The 16,107-nt window shown below is 43.2% G+C and overlaps 1 protein-coding gene and 1 pseudogene across 3 annotated transcripts in view; both read left to right on the forward strand.

The window, feature by feature from the left end:
• Positions 1-16,107, forward strand: part of DMRT1 (doublesex and mab-3 related transcription factor 1) — a 419,177-nt gene that overhangs the window by 294,211 nt on the left and 108,859 nt on the right. The window lies entirely within an intron of this gene.
• Positions 2,826-2,925, forward strand: LOC143797450 (U6 spliceosomal RNA; annotated as a pseudogene).

Genomic DNA, 16,107 nt, shown 5'->3' on the forward strand with positions numbered 1-16,107 from the left:
TTTTGAAAATTGGGCGAATCTTAGCAGATGGAGGTGAAGTTGACTTTAGCTGACAGTTTCATCATAAATTGTGGCACAAAATCTGTGTAATTCACGGTAGAAATGCACTGCAGTCTCTGATTTCTTTCACTGGCGTACGGCAGCTGAAAGATACACCAAATACGCTTCTTGACAAATTTGGTGCATCTTACTCCAGCCATAGAGTGGATCTGTGTCTGACAGAAGATGGGGCACTCTTGTTACATGCAGTATTTCTCCAGAGATTCATGTGTTGAATGCTGGAAATTGGTCAAAGAGCAAAGCAAGATGGTAAATGTAACATATGCCCTAATTGATGATAAGCATAGTGTACAAGACATCTGCATCCATTATCTCTGGATTTTTGTTTGCTGCCCGTCCATTGGAATAAGCGGCTCTACTGCAGTACGGAATGAACAGAGATAAAGGGCTGTGTTTGGGATAGGTCAGAGTTGAGGTAGGTTTCTGCAGGGTGCATTCTCCCTCATATTTAGTCTGCTGAAAGACCCTTTATTCATATTTTTCTTCCAAGAAAGATTCCTTTAACCAATTGTACTGGTAAAAGAAAGCATACCCTTCCAGGTCCAGTTTAAGTTGTGGTGAATCAATTGTTTACTTCTGCTTTGCCACAGTGGACGATAATTTATCTTTGCTAAATGGCAAGGTTAGGGTTAATTTAGCTTTTAATTTTAGGACCCCTCCATGATTAGCTGTTACACAGTTGTCTTCTCTAAAGGCCCCGTCTCACATAGCGAGATCGCTAGCGAGATCGCTGCTGAGTCACTAGTTTTGTGACGCAACAGCGACCTCAGTAGCGATCTCGCTATGTGTGACACGTACCAGCGATCAGGCCCCTGCTGCGAGATCGCTGGTCGTGTCGGAATGGCCTGGACCTTTTTTTGGTCGTTGAGGTCCCGCTGACATCGCTGAATCGGTGTGTGTGACACCGATCCAGCGATGTCTTCACTGGTAACCAGGGTAAACATCGGGTTACTAAGCGCAGGGCCGCGCTTAGTAACCCGATGTTTACCCTGGTTACCAGCGTAAATGTAAAAAAAAAAAAACACTACATACTCACCATCTGATGTCCGTCAGGTCCCTTGGCGTCTGCTTCCTGCTCTGACTGCCGCCGTAAAGTGAGAGCACAGCAGTGACGTCACCGCTGCGCTCTGCTCTCACTGTACGGCGGCTCAGTCAGAGCAGGAAGCAGACGGCAAGGGACCTGACGGACATCAGATGGTGAGTATGTAGTGTTTGTTTTTTTTTACATTTACGCTGGTAACCAGGGTAAACATCGGGTTACTAAGCGCGGCCCTGCGCTTAGTAACCCGATGTTTACCCTGGTTACCCGGGTGCTGCAGGGGGACTTCGGCATCGTTGAAGACAGTTTCAACGATGCCGAAGTCGTTCCCCTGATCGTTGGTCGCTGGAGAGAGCTGTCTGTGTGACAGCTCCCCAGCGACCACACAGCGACAAAACAGCGACGCTGCAGCGATCAACATCGTTGTCTGTATCGCTGCAGCGTCGCTGTGTGAGACGGGGCCTTAAGGCAGGCACCAGTGGAATAACCTTCAGGGGAGCTATGCTGTCCTTCTATCGGCCGTTGTCTTTGAAAATTGCCTGCAGAGTTAGTGAGCAGGAACAGTTAAGATTTACAAACAATGATGAAGCTTGTCACGCATCTTTCACCATTCATCACTGGGGCCGCCGGAGCCGGGCGGTGAAGTGTTCTTCATAAAAACCAGCTCAGTGTGAAATACACCTCGCTGCAATGTTTACTGCTCTGAAACTCGTCACAGCCCTTTATAGTAAATCCAGATTGCGATGTGACATTACAGTATATCATTGCGGAGCGCGGTGGGGTTTACACTAGGAATGAGTGCAGTTCACACCAGATGAGATGTCCAGATTGAGTTATGTAGGAATTTGGCTGTTAGATGGGGATAACTTATTTTTTTCCTCTTATGTTTTGTTTTGTGTTTTTTTTCTAGCTAGGAAAGTTAACTTATTTTTCTACATCCTTCTTTTCCTGATGATTTCTCTTGATCTGTTCATTAGATGCTCCCCTCTTCATTTTCTTAACCTTGGATTCGGAGATTGGAAATGTTATTATGATTCACAAGCTCACATTGTGTAGGGCAATATACTTTATATACTGAGGCATATATCAGGTAAACACATACCTTATGGAGGATAACGTATTACAAATCCTGCTTGCTTTCTGTCTCTGTCCAGTGCTGCATGTAATGAAATTGCCATGTCTAGCGATTAAAATCGAGTGTTTCTTGTGTTGTAAAACTGGGATCTTCAGCAGCTGCTCTTTCCACTAGCTAGCCTTATAGCAGCATACACATGCCGAGCAGAGACTGTTTCTACTAGCCTTCCGAGCTTAGTAATTGGTATATCCACAAAATTTTGGACATTTACTGCATATAAAAGAAAGCATAATTTACTAGTATATGACTTACACATAAAGAAAAAATGTGTAATTTAACAATCATTTAAAACATCATAAGACTGGGTTTTCATGTGATGTTTGGGGATCATAGTGTGCCACGTGACCAAAGAAAACATGTGGCAAAATTGGCTATTATGTGCTGCAGTTAAGCAAGTCAAAGTAAATAATAATAATCTTTATTTTTATATAGCGCTAACATATTCCGTAGCGCTTTACAGTTTGCACACATTATCAAAAAAGTCCCCAGTGGGGCTCACCGTCTAAATTCCCTATCAGTATGTCTTTGGAATATGGGAGGAAACTGGAGAACCCGGAGGAAACCCATGCAAACACAAACACCCTGCAGATGTTGTCTTTGGTGGGAGTTGAACCCAGGACCGATACAGAGAAGATTAGCATGGCCCCTGCGCAAGGAAGACACACAAATTTGTGAAGCGTTCCATACTTAAATAAAAAAAAAAAGTGAAGCACATAGATGCAGTTTGATAAACTCTTTTCTGTTCCATCATGACTGTACCTTTGAGGTCAATAAACACATAGGGGTCACGTCAGCAAAATGTTTTTGCCAAAATTCTGGCATAAAACTGCTCGAAATTTTAAAAGTTTTTTTTTTCCATAGGCCTGGCCAGGTCTTCCAACCTTTTGAAAAGTAGGTGGGATGGGCTAAATGTTTTCAATTTGCTCACAAAACGTCAATTGCAACCAAAGCTCAAGAGACCTCCTTTAAGATCATCTCCAGATGGTACTGGGTGCCCGTATTACTTCATAAGTGGTTTCCTGCAGTATCAGATAGATGCTGGAGATGTGGAGTGGAAGAGGGAACGATGACACATTTGGTGGAGCTGTCCCGTAATAAGAGGTTTCTGAACTCAGGTAATTCAGACTATTAAAAAAAATGACTAGTCCGACTCTCCTGAATCTCTTTTGCTCTTTATGATCCCAACTACGGTAGTTTCACCAGATACAAAAGGTCTTTAATAAGCTACCTTATACGGGCTGCTAAGAATATCATTCCTCGTCACTGGAAAAGTACTTCTCCACCTACTCTGGAGGAGTGGTTCTGTGAAATAGCCCTTCTAAATAGGCTGGAACATTTGATTGCCAACTGACTGTGATAGATACTGTGAGACTTGGAGAGACTGGATTGAATTCCAAGAGTCCGATGCCTACCATCTTACATCACACTGATGTGACCCACCCTTTTCTCCGGGGCGTTTCTTCTCTGTTCGGATTGTGCTCCGTGTTGGTTTGCGCCTGGCTATGCTATGTATGGTTTCCATTGGATTCCAGTAACTTCATAATAGTATTACTGTTAATCTAAAATGTTCCCTTCCCTCTTTTTTCTAAATATAACTTGATGTTTTATTGGATGTTATACTTATATTGTATGATATATTGATGCTGATATTATCCTAGCTATTTTTTTGTTGTTGTATTTTTGAGATTGAAAATTATTTAACCTTTCAATAAAAATTGAATTTTGAAAAGTAGGAGGAAGATTAAGAGGAGAGGCGTAAATTGAACTAAAGTGCAGATTTTTTGGCGACACAAGGCAGCTGAAAAATGTACCAAACTCATTAAGAGACATACTACTTTTAATTTAGCACATCTTACTCCAGTATGTGTACATTCTTCAGGACTGACGTGCAATAGTACAGCCTGTGTATGTTTCATCAAGACTGATGTGCAATACTCCAGCCTGTATACAGTTCATCAAGATTGACATGCAATACTTCCAGCCTGTGTACGGTTCATCAAGACTAATGTGCAATACTGCAGCCTGTGTACGATTCATCAAGACTGATGTGCAATACTCCTTCCTGTGTACGGTTCATCAAGACTGATGTGCAATACTCCAGCATGTGTATGTTCATCAAGACTAATGTGCAATACTGCAGCCTGTGTACGGTTCATCAAGACTAATGTGCAATACTGCAGCCTGTGTACGGTTCATCAAGACTGATGTGCAATACTCCAGCCTGTGTACGGTTCATTACGACTAATGTGCAATACTGCAGCCTGTCTACGTTCATCAAGATTGACGTGCAATACTCCAGCCTGTGTATGTTCATCAAGACTGACGTGCAATACTCCAGCCTGTGTACTTTTATCAAGACTGACGTGCAATACTCCAGCCTGTGTACGTTCATCAAGACTGAGGTGCAATACTCCTGCCTGTGTACAGTTCATCAAGACTGACGTGCAATACTCCAGCTTGTGTATGTTCATCAAGACTGAGAAGCAATACTCCAGCCTGTGTATGTTCATCAAGACTGATGGGCAATACTCCAGCCTGTATACGTTCATCAAGATTGACGTGCAATACTCCAGCCTGTGTATGTTCATCAAGATTGACATGCAATACTCCAGCCTGTGTACTTTTATCAAGACTGACGTGCAATACTCCAGCCTGTGTATGTTCATCAAGACTGACGTGCAATACTCCAGCCTGTGTACTTTTATCAAGTCTGACGTGCAATACTCCAGCCTGTGTACGTTCATCAAGACTGAGGTGCAATAGTACAGCCTGTGTACAGTTCATCAAGACTGACGTGCAATACTCCAGCTTGTGTATGTTCATCAAGACTGAGAAGCAATACTCCAGCCTGTGTATGTTCATCAAGACTGATGGGCAATACTCCAGCCTGTGTATGTTCATCAAGATTGACGTGCAATACTCCAGCCTGTGTATGTTCATCAAGACTAATGTGCAATACTGCAGCCTGTGTATGTTCATCAAGACTGACGTGCAATACTCCTTCCTGTGTACGGTTCATCAAGACTGGCGTGCAATACTCCTGCATGTGTACGGTTCATCAATACTGATGTGCAATACTCCAGCCTGTGTATGTTCATCAAGACTAATGTGCAATACTGCAGCCTGTGTACGGTTCATCAAGACTAATGTGCAATACTGCAGCCTGTGTACGGTTCATCAAGACTGATGTGCAATACTCCAGCCTGTGTATGTTCATCAAGACTGACGTGCAATACTCCAGCCTGTGTACGTTTATAATAATAATAATAATCTTTATTTATATAGTGCCAACATATTCTGCAGCGCTTTACAGTTTAACAGCTTCAAACACAACAGTCATAAGTAACAATGTTAAGACGACCCTGCTTGTGAGAGCTTACAATCTACAATGAGGTGGGGAGATACAAAGTACAGGTGTGTATTTACAATGATGTATTTGCAATGATGGTCCAGCCATCTTCAGGGAGTGGGGGATAGATGTAAGTGAATGGGCTACACACAAACATAAAATAACTGATTAGGGAACATGATAGGCCGCTCTGAACAAATGTGTTTTGAGGGAGTGCCTAAAACTATGCAAATTGTGGATGGTCCTAATTTCTTGGGGTAGAGCATTCCGGAGGATGGGCGCAGCACGGGAGAAGTCTTGGAGTCGGGAGTGGGAGGTTCGTGAGTCTATTAATGATTGGTCTCCCAGGGGGACATGTTGGGTTCTTGTGTAATTTCGGAATGTGGTAAAAAACTGCTATACTAGGGGTGCGGTTCATCACAAAATAAAACTCTTTTACTATTTAAAATACCTATAGATTTTCCTTTTGAACGTAAGATGTTTAATTTTTTTATAAAATAAGTGGTTGGATCACTTCTTAATCTTTTGAATGTGATTTCGTCACTGAGGAGTCTGATAGACTCCTCCCAGTACATTGATCGTTTCAGTACTACTATCCCACCTCCCTTGTCCACTGGTTGAACTATAATCTCATTATTCTCCTGTAATTCTTTTATGGCTTTTTTCTCTTGTTGCGTCAAGTTGTAAGATACAAATTTTGGTTTCCTACAGTCCATTTTCCTAATGTCTGCCGTGACCAATGTGTCAAAAGTGCAGAAGGCGTTGGAGAATTCTTGTACAGGAGTGAATTTCGAGGGGTTGGATAGTGTTGTATGAATAAACTGATTTGTCATCTGGTTCCAATTTCTACTAATGGGATTTTCTTTCTTTAAAAAGTATTTCTTCAACGCTAAATTACGCAAATTTTTTTTCATACAAATATATAAATTGAATGGGTTTATTGTATATGTGGGTACAAATTTAAGCCCCTTTTGTAGTAGAGAAACTTAACTACTTCATAATTGGTATTCACTTAAATTATATATTTTTTGTATATTGTTGTTCACAGGGCCTTCTATTTTATTTTTGGAACGTTCCCCCCCTTCTCCTGGTTTTGTTGATCTGACCTGTAAAAAATCCCGATTGACGGGGGGGCGAACCGAGGGTACTCTAGGTCCCCTCACACTTTTCCCCTATGGTTTAGCAAGTGCTGAGGTTTTTGATGTTACAATTTTTTTGTTGTTGTTTACCAATGGGCGGGAATTAATAATAGGTCCTTATTATGCGACCCTCCTCTAAGGATATGATCGCCCTTCTCAATGCTTATGCTAGGCCCAGGTTGTTCCCCCCCACAGAGATCTCCCTGGTTATTATTATTATTATTATTTATTTATATAGCACCATTGATTCCATGGTGCTGTACATGAGAAGGGGTTACATACAAATTACAGCTATCACTTACAGTAAACAAACAATGACGGACTGATACAGAGGGACGAGGACCCTGCCCTTGCGGGCTTACATTCTACAGGATTATGGGGAAGGAGACAGTAGGTTGGGGGTGGTTGGAGGGTTCTCCTGCCTCGTTCCTTTCCTCATGCAATGAAAGGGCTGAAAATCTATTAGACGTATCCACCCGAAATTTCGAATGCCCTCTAGGCCTTGTTTGAGGACTAGACCTGTCAAATGCCGGAGTATCCGGAAATAGAGTATTCTCTTGCGAATTATTATGGTTTATTAAATTGGGGGAGTCTAGGTTTAGAGGGGTATGCTCTCGGCGAACCGAGACCGGTGTGTATTGAGTTGAGTTTGTGTTTGCATAAACAGAGAACTCAACTGAGTTGTCGAGTGGTGATGGTGTCACATTATATTCATCAAGCACCACAAGCTCATTTAGTGTGTGTTGGGGGCTTATGCTGGGAATGTTAATGGTATCTAAATTACTTGGACCATTCATGTAAAGATGGTCTGGTATTTTTATCTTTTGAATTTTTTGATTTTCCTTGAAATTATATCTTTCTCCTTTTCTTTAAGCTTGTACAAAATATTATCAGCTAGTTCCCTAAACTGACTCGTATTAGCACACATTTTCAATTGATCAAATATTCCACTAATAGATTTGCTTGTTTCCTTTAAATTGGAGGATCTCTTGTTGATAATAAATTGACATGTGATCCCATTCACATTAGAGTGTTAGAGTCCCCAAAATTGCCTGCAAGTGTTTTATAAATGATCAGGCCTTTGGGAGTTTTTTGTGCTTGATGAAAAATCACTGACATGAGAATGAGCCCTCACAGTTTCCCGGATGAAAGTCAAACAATTTTTCTTGCATTCATGTGACCCCAGCCTCAGGGTTAGTAGGAACTTGTGTGAAATGTTACATAGCTTTTCTTATCTTTGTAGAAATATCTATTCGCCAAGCGATCACTAATGGGTTAAACGCACGTGTTGTGTATGAGTTATGGATTTGTCATCTGTACTTTGCAGATTTTACCACAGTATCATACAATGTTAATGTTGGGGGGGGGGGGTATAATCCTCGGTGGTCCTTGCTTTTGATGTTTTACGTGACGTGAACAAGTGTCTTCTAGTCACTTACAGTCAATGGAAGAAACGGTGGAAAGAAAAATGACAAGTGAATTAAGTTATGGAAAACATTATTGTAAGGCTACTTTCACATTAGCGTCGTGCACCGCACGTCGCAATGCGACGTTGCAGCGCACCGACGCATACTGTACAAGCGCCGCACAACGGGGGCAGCGGATGTTGTTTTTCAACGCATCCGCTGCCCCATTGTGCAGACGACGCACCAAAAAACGTTACATGCAACGTTTTTTGGTTGCGACGTGTGGCAATGCGTCGCACTGCGTCACTAATAAAAGTCTATGGAGAAAAAACGCATCCTGCAAGCAAGTTTTTTCTCCAAAACGACGCATAGCGACGTGCAGTGCACAACGCTAGTGTGAAAGAGGCCTTACACATATATGCATATGTTTTAAGCGTTAAAGGGGTTGTCCAGGGAATAAGGAAAGGAAAACGAAGGAATAAATAATGCTCCTCAGCAGCACTACCTACGAGCTGTAGGTGACTGTAGGCTGGGTTTGGTTTTAAAAAGAACCAGGGTGGGGAATTGAAAATGCTTTAATGGGAACCCGTCACCAGGAAAATGCCGTCCAGTCTGCAGGCACCATGTTATAGGGCAGGTGGAGGTGAGTACATAGATATATAGTTTGGGGAGAAAAGATTCCGTATAATCTGTGTTTCCACTGATCAATACTCTACTCTGTCTGGGATTTTTGGTCTAGTGGGCGATTATATTACTGATTGACAGTTATCTGTAAATGCTCACATGTAAATGGGACAGACTCCTGGACCGAAAATCCCCAAAATATCACAAAACCAAATATCAATTTGCTCAGCTCCTCCTGCTCTATAACATGATGCCCACCGATTGCATTTTCTTGGTGACAGATTGCCTTAAATGGCGTATTATAATGTCGATCAGCACTTGTTTTACAATTTTTATGTAGGGCCCCAAAAGAGAACCTTACCAGCTCTCCTGATATATTTTTTTAGTAAATACTTGTATTTCCCATAAACAATGATTCTATCATGTTTTTGTAGTTCTCTGCATTGTTTTCCTCTTGTATTCCTCCTTAAAGTTGACAATCATGTGACATTACTCCCCATGTCAAAGATGTGTGGTTGGTTTGGTCGGTATCACAGTTGGTTTGATACGGTTAGCACTGATTGAACACTAGGGACACACCCTCAACTAGTAACTCCCAGTTGTTACTTTATTGATACATTTCTAGGAGGAATTACAGAGGAACGAAATGACATAGAGTTTTAAAGGGAACCTGTCACCCCCAAAATCGAAGGTGAGCTAAGCCCACCGACATCAGGGGCTTATCTACAGCATTCTGGAATTCTGTAGATAAGCCCCCGATGTATCCTGAAAGATGAGAAAAAGAGGTTAGATTATACTCTCCCAGGGGCGGTCCAGTCCGATGGGCGTCGCGGTCCGATCCAGCGCCTCCCATCTTCTTCCGATGACATCATATTCTTGTCTTCACGCTGCGGCTCCGGCACAGGTGTGCTTTGTCTGCCCTGTTGAGGGCAGAGCAAAGTAACTGCAGTGCGAAGGTGCGGGAAAGGTCAGAGAGGCCCAGCACCTGCGGAATGCAGTACTTTACTCTGCCCTCAACAGAGCAGACAAAGTACGCCTGCGCCGGAGCCGCAGCGTGAAGACAAGAAGAGGATGTCATCGTAAGAAAATGGGATTCCCCGGACCGCGGCGCCCATCAGATCGGACCGCCCGCCCAGGTGAGTATAATCTAACCTCTTTTTCTCATCTTTCAGGTTACATCAGGAGCTTATCTACAGCATTACAGAATGCTGTAGATAAGCCCCTGATGCCGGTGGGCTTAGCTCACCTTTGATTTTGGGGGTGACAGGTTCCCTTTAAGAACAATTGTTCCAGGAGTGTTATTTCATGGGAAGTACCGAGCAGGCATGTTAGAGCACACATGTCTGGAGAGCTGACAGGCCCTCTTTTACACCAACTCGGATAGATTTATCAGTAGGGTTGCAGGCAGGGCTATGTAGTCGGAGTCGGAGCCCATTATGGTAGAGTCGGTGTCAGGGAAATGTCAGTCTGAGGTTTGGCTAAGGCTAGTTTCACATTTGCATTAGAATCCGCAGCGTTTAATCCGCACCCGCCAATGAAGGAAAAACCGCTTTGAAACACGTAACAAAAACAAAATCTAGATAAATAGACACCGCCAATGGGACTACAGTGGGCGTGTATTATGGGATATCTATATATAGACCCTAGGACCGCTGAAATCTTCACAGTGTGCTACTGTATCCTGTGTCATGATGGATCTTCGCATGGAGAGCTTTTATTTCCACCTGGATTTAAGCATCAAGCTGTTTCTTGCCTGTGCGTTTGCTTGGGACCAACAAAGAAATCGAGAACGACAGAGAAGGACACGGCGTAGGCGTTTTTGGAGACACCCCATTTTTGAACTCCGGGAGAGCCGTAGAGCCTACCACACGCTATATGGCGAGCTTAATGCCAACCCGACAAATTCCCGGGATATACCAGGATGTCTCAAGACTCTTTCTGGGAATTGCTTGGTCGTGTCCAAGGAGCCATCCGGAGACAGGACACCCAGCTCCGTAGAGCGATTCCGGCAGAGGAACGTCTCCTGGTTACATTAAGGTACATAATAATTCTAAACAAATGCCAGTCATAATTATTATTGGTCTGCCATGTATTATTTGTATTTTCCTTTAGGTCTTTAGCTAAACACCACCATACAGTAAATGGGATTGTAAATTTATTTTTTTATTCTTATTTCAGATTTCTGGCAACCGGAGAGAGCTTTTCATCCCTCAACTTTCATTACCGGCTTGGAATTTCCACCCTGTCTGGAATAGTTGCGGACACCTGCCGGGCTTTGTGGAATGTTCTCCGGGATGAAATCATACCCCTACCAACGGAGGACATGTGGATTAAAATTGCTGAAAAATTCTGGAGTGTGTGTGATTTCCCCAACTGTTTGGGAGTGGTGGATGGAAAGCACATACGCATTGTCAAACCCGCCAGAACTGGATCGGAGTACTTCAACTACAAAAAATATTTTTCAGTTGTGCTCGTGGCAATAGCAGTCCGCATGACTGTCGCTTCATCGCCGTGGACATTGGAGCTTTTGGCCATGGGAATGACTCACAGACTTTCAATAACTCGGATATGGGCCGACGTGTGTATGAAAGAAATTTAAATTTTCCACTGCCACGACCTCTCCCCAACACTCAAGGCCCACCGATGCCATTTGTTATGGTTGGGGATGAGGCCTTTCAGATATGTGAAAACCTACTGAAGCCATATTCCAGTTGGGACTTGAACCACACTAAAAGGATTTATAACTACAGACTGACCAGGGCCCGAAGAACAGTAGAGTGTACCTTTGGGATTCTAGTCTCAAAATGGCGCATTCTTGCAACAGCCATTAATCTAAAAATGGACACAGTCGATGAGGTGGTCAAAGCCTGTATGGTTCTCCACAATTACATAATGGCTAAGGAGTGACCAAACATTGAACTGGATGAACCAGTTGCAAACCCATTGCCAGATTACCAGCATCACCCGCTGCGGTCAACGGTTGAAGTTGGCCACTTGCGGGACCAATTTGCTGTCTATTTTGATTCCGATATTGGACTTGTGGCATGGCAAGACAATATTTTGTAAAATTTCCTGTTGGGTTTTGGCCTGTACCAGTTATGTTTTAAATGTTAATAATATTTTTTGTTAATAAAATTTGTGTTTTGCTATCTTGACCAAGTCTCCTATGTATTTCCTCTAAAAAACCACTTACCATACAGTTATATGAAAAAGTTTGGGCACCCCTATTAATCTTAAGCTTAATGTTTTATAAAAATTGTTTTTTGCAACAGCTATTTCAGTTTCATATATCTAATAACTGTTGGACACAGTAATGTTTCTGCCTTGAAATGAGGATTATTGTACTAACAGAAAATGTGCAATCTGCATTCAAACAAAATTTGACAGGTGCATAAGTATGGGCACCCTTATCATTTTCTTGTTTTAAATACTCCTACCTACTTTTTACTGACTTACTAAAGCACTTTTTTGGTTTTGTAACCTCATTGAGCTTTGAACTTCATAGCCAGGTGTATGCAATCATGAGAAAAGCTACTTAAAGTGGCCACCTGCAAGTTGTTCTGCTGTTTGAATCTCCTCTGAAGAGTGGCATCATGGGCTCCTCAAACCAACTGTCAAATGATCTGAAAACAAAGATTATTCAACATAGTTGTTCAGGGGAAGGATACAAAAAGCTATCTCAGAGATTTAACCTGTCAATTTCCACTGTGAGGAACATAGTAAGGAAATGGAAGAACACAGGTACAGTTCTTGTTAAGGCCAGAAGTGGCAGGCCAAGAAAAACATCAGAAAGGCAGAGAAGAAGAATGGTGAGATCAGTCAAGGACAATCCTCAGACCACCTCCAGAGAGCTGCAGCATCAACTTGCTGCAGATGGTGTCACTGTGCATCGGTCAACTATACAACGCACTTTGCACAAGGAGAAGCTGTATGGGAGAGTGATGTGAAAGAAGCAGTTTCTGCAAGCACGCCACAAACAGTCGGCTGAGGTATGCAAAAGCACATTTGGAGAAGCCAATTTCTTTTTGGAAGAAGGTCCTGTGGACTGATGAAACCAAGATTGAGTTGTTTGGTCATACAAAAAGGCTTTATGCATGGCGGCAAAAAAACACAGCATTCCAAGAAAAACACTTGCTACCCACAGTAAAATTTGGTGGAGGTTCCATCATGCTTTGGGGCTGTGTGGCCAATGCCGGCATCGGGAATCTTGTTAAAGTTGAGGGACGCATGGATTCCTCTCAGTATCAGCAGATTCTTGACAATAATGTTCATGATTCAGTGACAAAGTTGAAGTTACGCAGGGGATGAATCTTTCAGCAAGACAGTGATCCAAAACACAGCTCCAAATCTACTCAGGCATTCATGCAGAGGAACAATTACACTGTTCTGGAATGGCCATCCCAGTCCCCAGACCTGAATATCATTGAACATCTGGGATCATTTGAAGAGGGCTGTCCATGCTCGGCGACCATCAAACTTAACTGAACTGGAATTGTTTTGTAAAGAGGAATGGTCAAAAATACCTTCATCCAGGATCCAGGAACTCATTAAAAGCTACAGGAAGCGACTAGAGGCTGTTATTTTTACAAAAGGAGGATCTATTAAATATTAATGTCACTTTTCTGGTGAGGTGCCCATACTTATGCACCTGTCTTTTGTTTGAATGCAGATTGCACATTTTCTGTTAGTACAATAAACCTCATTTCAAGGCAGAAACATTACTGTGTCCAACAGTTATTAGATATATGAAACTGAAATAGCTGTTGCAAAAAAACCCAATTTTTATAAAACATTTAGCTTAAGATTAATAGGGATGCCCAAACTTTTTCATATAACTGTATATACTCGAATATAAGCCGACCCCCTAATTTTGCCACAAAAAACTGGGAAAACTTAATAACTCGAGTATAATCCTAGGGTGGGAAATGCAGCAGCTATCGGTAAATGTCAAAAGTAAAAATAGATACCAATAAAAGTAAAATTAATTGAGACATCAGTAGGTTAAGTGTTTTTGAATATCCATATTGAATCAGGAGCCCCATATAATGCTCCATAAAGTTTATGATGGCCCCAGAAGATGCTCCATATTAAAATATGCCCCATATAATCCTGCATAAAGGTTAATAATGGCCCCATAAGATGCTCCATAGACACATTTGCCCAATATAATGCTGCACAAATGTTGATTATGGCCCCATAAGATGCTCCATAAAGATATTTGCCCCATATAGTGCTGCACAAATGTTATGGCCCCATAAGATACTCCATACAGACATTTGCCCCATATAATGCTGCACAAACGTTAATTATGGCCCCATAAGATGCTCCATAAAGATCAAATGGCATAAGCAAAGATATAGAGTTAGAATGGCACTAGGTGGTTGTCTTAGGCAACCGATTCGACGTTAGAACGCCGAGGTCTGGAATTCCAATTAAACAATGAAGCGTTGAAGTATAGGATTCTATTTAGAACCACTGTGGCACGCAATAGTCAACAGCGTATGGGCGGTGCTCAACGTCAGTGATAATGTAGATCCAAGCAATGAAGAAATAGAAGTGGCACTCACCCCGATGTTGCTGTAAAGTGATGTCCTTTATTCAAAATATGAAGGCACAAACATGATATGGAGAGGCGGCTGGTGAGGGAAGGGGTGCAAGAGGAGGCAGAAGGACGACGGCCGTTTCGCGCTTGACCTGGACCCGTGGAAGCGCACAAGCGCGAAACGGCCGTCGTCCTTCTGCCTCCTCTTGCACCCCTTCCCTCACCAGCCGCCTCTCCATATCATGTTTGTGCCTTCATATTTTGAATAAAGGACATCACTTTACAGCAACATCGGGGTGAGTGCCACTTCTGTTTCTTCATTGCTTGGTGCTCCATAAAGATATTTGCCCCATATAGTGCTGCACAAACGTTGATTATGACCCCATACAGACACTTGCCCCATATAGTGCTGCACAAACGTTATGGCCCCATACAGACACTTGCCCTATATAGTGCTGCATAAACGTTATGGCCCCATACAGACACTTGCCCCATATAGTGCTGCACAAACGTTAATTATGGCCCCATAAGATGCTCCATACAGACACTTGCCCCATATAGTGCTGCACAAACGTTGATTATGGCCCCATACAGACACTTGCCCCATATAGTGCTGCACAAACGTTATGGCCCCATAACATGCTCCATACAGACACTTGCCCCATTTGCTGTTGCTGCGATAAAAAAAAAATCACATACTCACCTCTCCGTTTCTCAGGCCCCCAGCACTTTCAATATTCACCTGCTCCACGTTCCGGCGCCGCTCCATCTTCAGCGTCTTCTGCACTGATGTTCAGGCAGAGGGCGCGCACTTACCACGTCACCACGCCCTCTGACCTGAGCGTCACTGCAGAAGACGCTGAAGACGGAGCGGCGCCCGGAACGGGGAGCAGGTGAATATCGCGCAGCGCTCCCCTCCCTGTTATACTCCCCTGCTCCTGGCGCGGTCCCTGCAGGTTCCTGCTTCCCGGCGCCGCAGCTTCTTGCTGTACTGAGCGGTCACCCTTATCGCTTATTACAGTAATGAATATGCGGCTCCACCCCTATGGGAGGTGGAGCCGCATATTCGTTACAGTAATGAGCGGTACCATGTGACTGCTCAGTACAGGAAGAAGCTGGGGCGCCGGGAAGCAGGGACCTGCAGGGACCGCGCCAGGAGCAGGTGAGTATAATTACACAGCTCCCCCTCCCCTGCCGACCCCTGGGTATGACCCGAGTATAAGCCGAGAGGGGGACCTTCAGCCCAAAAAAATGGGCTGAAAATCTCGGCTTATACTCGAGTATATAGGGTATGTTGATAGTGGAAAGGTAGTTGACGTCATTACGTCCAGATTCTGTTCTGCAGTATCTATTGGACGCAGACTGAAGAGAAGATGGAGGTATAATAAAAAGCAGATCTACACTCAAGTCAGGTGTCAGAAATAATGAATTCATGATGCACAAATAACAGCCTCATGAATTAACTATTTCTGACACCTGTCCAGGTGAGTATAGATATGCCTTGTATGACCTACATCGGGGCAAAAAACATTATTATTTATTTATAAATAATAAAAAAAAAAATTAACTGCGCCTGCTTGGGGTAGAGTGACGGAACTGGGGAGTGTGTAGCTGTGAGGCCTGGCTAAGTGTGGATGACGCAGGGGTGGCAGGAGAAGGGGCAATCAACGTAGTGGGATCTGGGAGTTCGGGGATGGGGCTTGACGCATGAGAGGGCTTAGACACATTGGAAGGGTGAGACAAAACTGACATTACAGACACATTGGGATGTGAGGGGGGAGGAATAGAGATAGTCCGCTGTTTATTTTTCCCT

Source organism: Ranitomeya variabilis, chromosome 1 (assembly GCF_051348905.1).
Source record: "Ranitomeya variabilis isolate aRanVar5 chromosome 1, aRanVar5.hap1, whole genome shotgun sequence".
In the NCBI taxonomy this organism is placed as follows: domain Eukaryota; kingdom Metazoa; phylum Chordata; class Amphibia; order Anura; family Dendrobatidae; genus Ranitomeya; species Ranitomeya variabilis.